Source organism: Bemisia tabaci, chromosome 5, assembly GCF_918797505.1.
Source record: "Bemisia tabaci chromosome 5, PGI_BMITA_v3".
Classification (NCBI taxonomy): domain Eukaryota; kingdom Metazoa; phylum Arthropoda; class Insecta; order Hemiptera; family Aleyrodidae; genus Bemisia; species Bemisia tabaci.
In genome coordinates, this window is record NC_092797.1 from 22,173,796 (window position 1) to 22,186,292 (window position 12,497).

A 12,497-nucleotide genomic window follows, 5' to 3' on the forward strand; every position below is an offset into this window, starting at 1 on the left:
TAGTCAAAAATTACGGGCGACATAGTGCCAACGGGCGACAAAGTGCCAACGGGCAACAAAGAGCCAATTTCGGGCAACATAGTGCCAACTAATTCGACGAAAAATTTAACGTTCGTTTTTGTGATAAAAATTTCGGGCAACAAAGTTTTCGGCCAACGAAATTTTTCGGTCAACACAGTGACAACTAAATTGAAATTTTTTGGTCAACACAGTGACAACTAAATTGAAATTTTTTGGTCAACACAGTGACAACTAAATTGAACTTTTCGGTCAACACAGTGACAACTAAATTGAACTTTTCGGTCAACACAGTGACAACTAAATCGAAGTTTACGTGAAACTAAATTTCCTGAAGAAATACTGTATTTTCTGGGCAAAATCGGTGCCAATCAATTTATCGGTGCGCATCAATACGCAAAACAAAAATGTCTGAATCGCACGAGTATCAGTTATTAGACATGCGGGCCGTGGATAAACTCAAAGGAAAATCAAACTATGAACTTTGGAAGTTTCAAGTGCAAATCCTTCTGGAAGAAAAGGGCGCGCTGAAAATCGCAACTGGAGAGGACCCTAAACCTGCAGCAACTGACAGACCAGATGACACAAAGTCACAGGAAGCCTGGACAAAGAAGGACGTCATCGGAAAAAGGATCATCTTTACAACACTCGAGAAGACCATCATGCCATCCATCATGTCGTGCAACTCCTCAGCTGAAATGTGGGTTCGTTTGAAAAATTTGTATGGTAGGAACCAAGAGGAACAAAAGCAAGAGTTAATCAGAGAATTTTTCAGCATTAAATTTGAAAGAGGCACGCCTATGACTCAACATGTGAGTAAAATTCAAAATATCTTTGCTCAACTTAAAGCTGTTGATCAAACAGTTAGTGATGAGATGCTCATGTCAAAAATTTTAACTACACTCCCGGAAAGTATGGAAAGCTTTGTAACATCATGGGATGTATTGTCCATTAATGAGAAAACGGTCGAGAGATTAGTCTCCAAACTTCTTTTGGCGGAGGAAAGATTGAAAACATCGAGTGAGTCTGGCGTGGCTTTTTCAACTAGTTCATCCTTAAGCTGTTATCGGTGCCATCAAGTCGGGCATTTAAAACGCAATTGTACAACAGTGTTAAAATGTGAAAATTGTGGTAAAGGTCACCTGACCCAATACTGCAGAAACAAGAAAGGTGAAAATAGTACTAGTACTTGTAGTATTTGTAATAAGGGAAACCATTCAACTGAAAAATGTTGGCATAATAAGGCCAATCAAAAAGGTAATGCAAAGAAAAATAAGCAAAACTCCAAGGGCGAAAAAGGGGTAGCATTTTCTCTTAATAAAATAAAGACCGATGGTGTGGAGTCTGATGAGTGGATTGTTGATAGCGGGGCCACGAGCCATCTCACGAATAATCTAACTGACTTGAGTGACGTAAAGAATGCTAACATCGAAATCGGTGTTGCGAAGAAGGGTAATAGTCTAAACATAACAAAAATTGGCCAAGTGTGCGCCGATGAGTGTTCGCTAACAAAAGTTCTATTCTCAGACGAAGCAGCAGGGAATCTTTTGTCAGTGAAGGCAATAACTGAAAAAGGTGGAACAGTTCTTTTTACAGAAAATGAAGTGTTAATCTCCAAAGATAACGTTGAAGTTCTTAAAGGAGAAAAAGGAGATAACGGGTTATATACAATAAAATTGCATCCTAAAATCATCGATAAAGCTCTTTCAGCAAACGTTGTAAATGATGCATGGATGTGGCATAAGCGATTGGGGCATATAGGTGCTCAAAATATGTGTAAACTTTTAAAATTGAGCGAAGGAATGAATTTACAGAAACAGCAGGTAATTGAAACTATTAAAAATTGTGAAGTCTGTATTCTCGCGAAGCAGACCAGATTACCATTTGAAAATGATAGGCATAAGGCTAGCCGACCTCTTGAAATAATTCACAGTGATGTGTGCTATGTAAGCCCACCAACCTGGGACAATAAACAGTACTTTGTAACTTTTGAGGATGATTTTTCAGGTTTTGTCCAAATTTACTTGCTTGGTGCAAAAAGTGAAGTGAGCGAGTGTGCCAAGGAATATGTGGCTGAAGTTGAGGCAAAGTTCAACTTGAAAATATCTAAACTTAGAAGTGACAATGGCGGAGAGTACGAAAGTACCGAATTTAAAAAGTGGTGTAAAAATAGAGGTATTATACTTGACAGAAGTACTCCATACACGCCTCAGTTAAACGGTACCGCTGAACGCCTGAATAGAACAATTTTGGACAAGGCCAGAGCAATGATTCTAGAATCAAAACTTGATAAAGAAATGTGGGGCGAGGCAGTTTTGGCTGCAACTTATGTTCTTAATAGAAGCCCTAAAGCAAACAAAGAAACTACTCCTTTTGAGTTGTGGTTTAACAGAAAACCAAATTTGAAAAATTTAAGAATTTTTGGCTCAACTGCATATGCAAAATTTTAACCAGATCAGGTAAATTTGAAGAGAGAAGTGAAAAGCTAATTTTTGTTGGCTATTGTCAAAATGGGTACAGACTCTGGGACAAAGAAAAACGTGAAATTGTGTTGAGAAGAGATGTGAAGTTCATTGAAACTAATTCCCACGCCGCGGAGGATGATTATTCATCCATTATTAGTGAGCAAGACGAAAAGGACGACGCAATCTCGAACGAAAATTCTGAGCGTGAGTCAGAGCATACGGGAAGAGGCAAATCGCCAAGTGTTCAGGAATCGGATTTCGATGGGAACCAAAGCGAGAGCGAGTTGGATGATAAAGACAGCGAGTCGAGTGAGTGGCTACCGGAGTCGGATGATGACGAAGACCCGAGCGCTCCAGAAAATCCATCAGGGGACCGTCGCTATCCTGACCGCCCGCGACAACCGCCCGTCCGATATCCAGAGCAAGCAAGTTTGGCTGATCGCGTCATTCCTGGGTGCTCGGGTTCACCTGACCCTCAAACCTACAATGAGGCATTAGCTTCTCCAGAACAGCATAAGTGGCAAGCTGCCATCAATGCTGAAACAGCAGCGTTGAAAGATAATAAAACTTGGGTTTTAGTCAACAAGAATGAAGCTAAAACTTCAAAAATTCTCTCAAGTAAATGGGTGTTTAGAACCAAAGAGGATGGTACTAAAAGGCCAGACTCGTAGTACGGGGATTTGAGCAAGGAGACATTGATTACGGGAAATATTCAGCCCTGTTGCCAGCATTACTTAGTTCTATTAGAACACTTTTGGTGTTAGCCGTTGAGCGTGATATGAACATCGCCAAATTTGATATTAAATCAGCTTTTTATTAACGCGGAGCTTCAAGAAAGTGTTTTTATGTACATTCCGCAAGGCTTTGAAAAATTTGAAGGTAAAATATGTAAACTGAATAAAGCACTTTATGGACTTAAACAATCACCTCAGGCATGGAACACAACTTTGACTCAGCATTTGGTAAAACAAGGGTTTGAACAGTTGAAAACTGATAGTTGTATTTTTAAGAACAAAACAAATACTGTGTTTATATCTATTCATGTTGATGACGGATTAGTTGTCTTTAAATGTAAAACTGAGCTTGACAAGTTGATAAATTTTTTAGGTAAAGACTTTGATATCAAAACAGAGGTGAATCCAACTGACTATCTTGGTATTGAGATTAAGAGAGGGGTGAGTTACATCAAAATATCTCAAAGTAAATACACTGATAACGTGTTGAAAACTTTTAACATGTATGATGCAAAAAGTGTCGAAACTCCAATGATTCCTGAAAATGTGTCTGGTAATATTTTTGAAACTGGAGAAAATCAAATTGAGGTGATCAATTTTCCGTATAGGAAAGCTGTAGGGTCACTTTTGTACCTAAGTAATAAAACTCGACCTGATATAGCATTTGCGACAAACGTCGTGAGTAGGCATCTTGACAATCCGGATAAAAGTGATGTAATTAAGGTTAAAAGGATTTTACGGTACCTTAAAGGTACAATGTCTGATGGAATAATTTTTGAAAAGAGTGGTACTTTAAACTTAAACGCGTATTCTGATGCCGATTATGGCGGGGACTTAGACACAAGAAGGAGCACCACAGGGTACGTCATTTTTATTGGAAATTCCCCTGTGTGCTGGTCATCTCGTAGGCAACATTTAGTTGCCACTTCCAGTGCAGAATCTGAACTAATGGCTGCATTTGATTGCGTGGAAAACACTTGCTTATATGAGAAATCTCATGCTAGAATTAATTGATGAATATAAAGAAAATATTCTGTATGTAAATCATAACCGACTATTCATCGATAATCAAAGTACTATTAAACTGATCAAAACTGGGGTAAATGGTAAGAGATCAAAACACATGGACATAAGATTTCATTTCATTAAAGAGAAAGTCGAGAGAAACAAAGTGGAAATCAAATATATCAGCACAGATCGTCAAATTGCTGATATTCTTACAAAACCTTTGCAGAAGATCAAGTTCAATTTTCATAAGCAAAATCTGGCATTAAGGGGGTGTGTTGAGGTTTAATGAAATTAAGAATATAACGCAAGATTTTGCAAACCTGTATCAGTTCATGTATTATATTACTTATGACGTATGGTCAACTGAGCCTGAGACTCAGCGATAAGATGAAGCTCCCTGTCTAGTTCAAAATTTCTCCTGTACTCAGTCCTCTTCAGCACTTGTACGCACGATGTCATAACTAAGCCTTATTATCATCGATATATACTCTGTACTATCTAACGAGGTGTTATTTTTTAATAATCCATAATACCTTAACAACTGGTGCTACCGTGCTGAAGAAAAACGCCGTATGAGCCTTCAGGAAATGCCAAATTTCCTCTAATAAAATAGGAATTTTTAAGGAAAGTTATTAATATTTTTCCTTGAAATTTTCACATACTTTAAATCAAATCGCGAGTGAGATTTTCTGAAAAATTGGAAAAAAATATCCAACAGTTCTCTCGAAAATTCATATTTTATCGGAAGAAATGCGGCAACGCCTGTAGGCTCATGCGACGTTTTTCTCTAGCACGGCAGAGTGGATAACCTACGGGTTGATCTTCTGTCAGAATACTAATTTCAATGATTAGACCGCAAGGTGGATAGGGCAGGAGCGGAGGGTAAGTGCGGCTCCACTGAAATGATAGCTACATACATCCTCCAAGTCCCTTCATAATACTACTGATAGGCGATACCGAATGTTTGAGAGCCTCCTGCATATTCAGCCTCCACGTGAGCTACTAGAAATTTGCCTTCTTTAAACAAGGTAGGCAAAAGCGGGTACTCAGGAGCAGTAATAGTTGTATTCATACACTTAGTGAGATCTGAGTCAGTGAGAACGAAAACACACCAACTCGAAAAAATGAAAATAATCTAGACACAAACAAAACTGCACAGTAAGTGAAGGAGTTAGTCAAAGGCAAAGATTTTTGGTGCCAAAACACAAGTAGTCAAGGACACTTTAAAGGTCCAAATTGGAGCAGATGCGCTAACATCAATGACCCTCATGAAAACTGACTGTCTTTAATAAAACTTAAGTATTATCTAGATACCGAGTTGGTGTGTTTTCGTTCTCACTGATTCATTTAAGGAGAGGGTCGGCGATTTGTGGCGGCTACCTCAATCTCTAAATTCTGAAAACGTGCGGTTTGAGAGTATAGCTTCGTTCACATTTTTCATTATTGTATTTTAGGTTTAGATTATTATTGTTTGCATTTTTTGCATTATCTTTAGAATGATGCAATAGAACCTACCTCATCTCACAATATTAAGTCATGTCATCACAATGACAAGGTCATGTGGGGAATTCAACTCGTGCAGCAATTAGAGCTCTTATTATTCATTTCCATAAGAACTTAACAGTTTGATGCTCCAGTTTGCACTGAGAAAAACTGGGTTGCTGATGCAACAGGAATAGTCCCATTGACAGTTTTCCTTGAACGCCAAAAAGGAAGATTGCTGTCACTCCGATATTTACCTGACTTACAGTAGGAATAACTGGGGCATCAACCGTATATACAGGTTATCTCAAAATCTAGTCGTGGTAACAGGAAATCTGCCCGCACGAAATGAAACAGCTATTAAAAGTCCCAAATGTCTGGTTACCTCAACTGTAATTTCAGTTACAATAATAGGAGTATAAGAAATAGAAATTCCTGTGAGAAAATTATTATCAGTCACGGTCTACTCCTCTATTTGAAATGTAGCTTGGCATTCTGGGAAATTTTTCTTAGTGTGATACCTAAGAATGGCCAATGCCAGAGCATCTACCAGAAATGGTGTTCTGCAAACTCATAAATTCGCCTTCAATCAAGAGGGTAGGCAAAAGCGGACTCTTAGGAGCCGCAATAGTTGTATCCTCGTGTTAGACGAACAACGCATGACGTTACATACAGTCGCAGCTGCCGCTACCTCTGAAATAAAATCGTTAGTTAGATAGAGGGGGGGGGGGGGCTTTAATACATTTTTTCGTTTCAATTCTGAGTGAAATTTTTGTGGGAAAATGGAAAAGAAAAAAGTCAGAGCGCTGCAAGAGAAAATATACGGCTCGTCTAGCTCATAACTACTCCAATTTTTTTTAAAAAACTTATTTCCATAATATGCGATCAACCTGCATCAAAGTTAAAAGAATCAAAATTTAGAGAATTCATAGTAATAATTCTCTCAAGAAAAAAATACTGAAAATCAATTTTGCGAGAGGCTATTCGAAAACTATAATTTGAATGGTAAAGTTATCAATGATGACAACAGGAAAACACCGGGATACGAAGGATTTTTTATCGAGAGAGTCTAGACAGTTGCAAATGATTTACATGCATTAACCTAATTTCAAGTTTTAAATCCATAAACTTATACTTTTCTCAAGATGCGAGGGGATTTTTTTTAAACGACTTAAATTGCACCTTGGCTTATAAATGATGCAACAGGCTAGTTTCTTCCGTCCACGGCTTTAAAGACGTCTTAATTTCTCACATTATTCTGCTGGAGGAATTCTCGCCAGTTTATTTTATTTTTTTTTTCGTAAAAACGAGGGGAGAGTATTAAGCCTAATTTGTAAAATATAGCAATGAATTTTATTCTGCGGAAAATACTCTTGATCATTTGGTGGGTACCTATCTGTAATTACAAATTGTATCTAGTTTCTCTCCCATTCTGTGTCTTTAAATCGATTCATTGTTCGTACAATTACTACAGTTTTGCAATTAAATTTAGTGTGATAACGTATCAGCTAGATAACCTTATTTACATGTTGTGACATTTTATTGACCCTATATTATTTATTCCGCAGCTCTTTCATACCTAACTTTGGCAAAAGAAAAAGTAAAGTATTCTTAAATGAAATAAAAATAAGTTACACAAATTTCAGGTTGATTCAAACGAGTAAAATTGATACTTTTATTAAAATTAATTAAAATAGATCTATGTCAAATAATGAAATCCTAAGTTTAAACAGCTAAAATATTTGATCCGTGAACTTATATTGAAATTTGTTGTGTGAAAATGAAAAATTCATGCATGTATTCAGTGTATTTTAGAATCGGGAAAATCATCGAGGTGAAAAGGGAGACGACTGAAGCAGCAGGAGCGTCAACTCCCGAGAAACCCTAGCGCGTCCCTCCTATTACCGCGTGTTTCGCAGGGTCCTTGGCAGGATGCAAGGGCGATGGCGATTGGCTGAAAGCCGCAAAGAGGGCGGTCACCGTATATTGATCCAGTCACCGCCTTGTTTTAAGCTGTAATATTTGTGGTTAAAGGCCCCCTTCGTCGAGTTTATTTTTAAACGCATGTTATCACATCTCTGCCATACCTCTAAACCTCATTCGAATACCTGTGTGTAAGTGCCACCCTTTTAATGCTGCCACTGTCACGCACTCAACATGCAGCTCGTATACCGATGCAATGTTCATGGCTATGGAATTACGTGCAAGCTACGAGGTCCTTCCTAAGAAAGAAAAAGAACATTGGCGGATCCAGCGAATTGACAACATTCCTTTTCTCTATTTAAACCTATGAAAATGTATCGATTCTTAGAGGGGCTAGGTGCTCCGACAAGAATAGATTATTTAACATAGGTTTAAATGGAGGGAATCCGTGTTGTTAAATTGCTGTATCCGCCTCTGAAGAAGAAAAAAAACCAACTTTTTTTCATTTATGACGGAGTCAAGCAGAATGTGCCTCAAGCTACAAAGAAAAATGAAGTAACTGTACCAAAGCCTAAAAAAGGCTAGTTTGGCGTAAATAATGCCTAAAAATTTGGAAAATTGACCCGTTGACAGCGATCCCAAGTTTGAAAAGAAAAAATTAGGAATTCAAGAAAACCGTCGGAAAAGTTTTCCAGCGCTGTTGCCGATGATTCACTTTAAACGCCTGCACCAGCAATAACGAATTATGATGCAAATTATGTCTTGAAAATTTAGCCAAATGTAATCGGAGCAATTCGATCGAGAATAATCACAAATGTTTAGCATCGAAACTGGAAATCGATATTTTTAACCGCAAATCGCATTTTTTTCCGCTGTTTGAGTTTCCACCCTGAGGCACATGTTGTCCAACTCCGTGACATTTGAAACAGAATTGATTTGAAACACAGAAAGCTTCGTTATTTTAATAGCGGTGCTCGGGATTCATGAAGTTTGCATTAATATATTGTAAAATGACAAAAAAATAGACAAGTTCCCGTTAAAAATGTACTTTAATTTGCAAATGCAGGTGCTAAAAAATTTTTGAATCAGCAATTATTATGCTAGATTTAGAATGTTCAAAAATAGGTCTGTAAGTCTCGAATGACTTCAAGGTTTCAGTCAATTTATGTGAATTTTAAATGCGATTTATATTTGTAAACTATAAATGATCGGAAAAATCAATTATGTTTTTCGTGAGAAACGTCAAGTGACCAATATATTTCGCAGGTGACTCAATTTCATTGTATACATTCTTTCAAATCGCCGGCTGTACCATATTAGTCACTGTCCATATTTACCGAAAAAAAATCTGCGCATGTTCTGGATTAAAAGAGCAGAAAATCTTCGAGTTGGTTGAGGATTGTTTTCGATACTAAACACGAAACATAGTGGCCGCTCATGTAATACGTAACGCTCTGGAGAGAGGGGGTCGAAGGCTGTATTACGAGTGCGTTAAGGGGAGAGAGGGGTCTAGATCTGCATTACACGTAACGCTGAAATCAATGCGTTGCGCTGAGTTTTCGAAAAATTAAGATGAAAAATTGAAGCAAGATAGCAATTCCTCATCCGAGTTCCATCACCAAAAGCTAACTTAAGGGTAGATTTACTTAATTTATGTAGGAGGAGTGCAGATCTGCGTTACGTGTGTAACACCGTGGTAAAGGTAAAAGGTAAAATCCTCCATTATTTTAAGTGAATCAAATAGGCATGGCAAATTTTTTTTAAAGAAAAGGTTGCAATTTTCTTTCATGCATAGTAGATTATAGAGAGAAATTATCTTCAATGAATTACTCTTATATTAACTTACTTTCGCGGCTCTCGAGTAATTGATTAAATGTTTATTTGTGTCTGTATATTCAAGGATGATCAATAACGATCGTCTGGCTCTAAGTATGAAGCACTTACGCCACTTAACAACCGCATGCATGGAAAATTCTCAAAAAGTGATCCCTGAAGTAAAAATCCGAAAATAGTATTGATAAACTAATGCAACACGAGGTCGTTGCGGAAAGATAAAAAGTTGCCAATTTGAATTTCACGGTCATGTTCATGTTCAAGTACCTACACCAATAATTCAAGGTAGCAAGATAACGTTTGTTATTAAAACATTTTCCTAATTCCCATTAAGATTGACAATCAAAACACTGTATGTTATGAAGTTGGTTCTTGCGTTTTTCCTCATTTTATTCCCAGATGTCGAGACCTGAGCTTTAGTCTATCATCATACAGTAACTATATTCTGTCCAGCTACGCCAAAAATTCTCTGTAGGAACAGTTTAGCCATTTGTACTCAATTTCTGCGTACCTCTCGTTTCTTCGTCTCTGATTGACTCCCACGATGTAAACGGTCAGAAAGTTAGCACTTTCACAAGTTGCAAAAATTAACCGCTGGAATGAACTAGGGAACGAAGGGTATGATAAGGCGAACGAAATGAGAAAAGGAATAAAAAAATAAGAAATGAGAGAATGAGAAACAAAGTAGAGATTGAGTTGATCAAAAATTATGAAACATTTTATGAACTGTGTAATTTTTGAAACCATCAATGGTCAGCACCAAAGACGTCTCAACTTCCCATATGCAGAGACTTGGGTCACATTTTGATTCAATTATTCTGCAAGACCATTTATATAGAGCACCTATAAAAGAAGAGTATTGCCGCACTTCCTGATGCCTTTCATGGGACTTTTAGGGGCGAACGTGAAAATCTTGAACAGAAAAAATTAACCTATAGGACAGGTGCAATCCTGGCCAAAATATCCATCGAAGTTTACTTCGATGTCATCTCAGAAATTGAAAATGAAAAAAATTCTTATCACGCCTAGGACTCGATCATCATCTTGTTTGTTCACATTGGGCATCAATGGCTCCACAAAAGCATAAAACTCGCAGATCAATCACAGAGTAGTACTGCGGCACAGTTCCTCTACATACTGGATGGATTGAGACGACAATACTAGAGTCCACGCCAAATAATTTTACGAACTTTTAAACTGCGACAGATGATCCGCCATCTTGCTTCTTGCATTTACTTTACATGTAAAAGTGACGTCAGACGATCCTCTGTCACAATCTAGAAACGAGTAAACTTTTTTGGCGAGGACTCTAACCGCACGTAAGTTTTTATAATAGGTGACCGAATTGGATTTTAAATACGTTACAAAATAAGGAACCGAGAAGCAGGGCCGGACCGTGACCATCACTGCCTCGCTAAGGAAAAACGCCGTATGAATCTTCAGGTGTTGCCAAATTTCCTTTGATAAGACGCAAATTTCCTGGTAAACTTCTGAATATTTTTCTCCCAGTTTTTTCAGATGATTTTGTCAGCAATTCCACCTAAAGCTCCTTAAAGTTTCAAAGAAAAATATTCGTAACTTTCCTTGAAAATAATCATTTTATGGAAGGAAATTTGGCAACTCTCGATTATTCATACGGCGTTCTTCCTTAGCACATCAGATTAACTCATAGCTCTTCATCCGGACCGCGATTAAGTAATACCAATGATCTGATGGATCCTTGATATGCGGTGTCAATGGCGGAGCAGAAGCACGTGATCGCCCTTGCTTCGACGATATGCTCACGCAATTCTCTCGTGCAGAGGAAAAACGCCATATGGACATTCAGACGGTACCAAATTTCTGTCAATAAACGCCTCTTTTTTCATTGAAATTTTCAGGTATGCCAAAAAAATTTTGGAGAATTTTCACTGACAATTTAAAAAAAAATTAGGATCGCGATGTCATAGTTGATTAGTGCCTCTTTTTAGGAAGTCTTTTAGTACCTTTACCATATGGCAGGGCCAGATTTACCTACTTGCCGCCCATGTATTTTGCCACCCCTTTCTCATTCGTTTTGAAACATCAATAAAAACCATCAAGTGAACGTGCCGGAGGGGAAGGGGTTCATAAGACGCATTTACTCGTGTTGGACACATTTTTTGCGAAGCCCTGCTGTCAACACTACTTGCAAAAGTTCACGGAACTTTGCGCGAGAGTTAAGTTCCGTAAACGTATCTCTGTGTAGACAAGGCCTTCCATTTATAAGAAATGAACGAAAAAATTATGATAGAGCAAACATAAATGTGGTTTAATAATTTTAACCAGCGCCGCGCTGACCGCACTGTATTTGGCGCAATGCGTGAAGTATTCCTACAGTCTTGTAGGCGCTATGCGTTTCACGCTGACCGCACTGTTTGATGCAATGCGTGAAGTATTCATGCAGTCTTGTAGGCGCTATGCGTTTCCCGCCGACCGCTGCTGACCGCACAGTCTTTGACGCGATGCGTGAAGTATTCATGCAGTCTTGTAGGCGCTAATGTGTTACACGCTGACCGCCGCGCCGAGGGCTTCTCCTTTTCTTCTCAAGTCCTCGTGATCATTGCTCCCTGCGCCGCACCATTCCAGGCCAAATTGCGTGTTTGGTTTCTATCTCTTAACTCGACTAATTAATGGTGCGGTATCACTGAAAGACGACAAAATTAGAAATTATCATACCCTCAGGAAATGAGAGATTTTGTCACCTTTTCTCGTTTGTAATTTTTTTTTCTGAGCTCGCTTTTCTTTCATACCACATTCCAAAAAAATTGCAAAAATTGCTGCCATGGGCCGCAGCCCATGTGGCCATCCCTTAAATCCGGCCCTGCCATATGGTGTATATTGTGACTAAGGGAGGTTCTAATACACCATTGTCTTATCCAGCAAAGTTAAGCACTTTGTTCGGGGATTCCAAAACTGAAAGCATGGCAACCCTGCTAACGCATTTGCTCCCTATCTTTGCAAGGAGAGTTTGACTAGATATACATTAGAGGGGGACTTTCAGGATAGCGTGGGA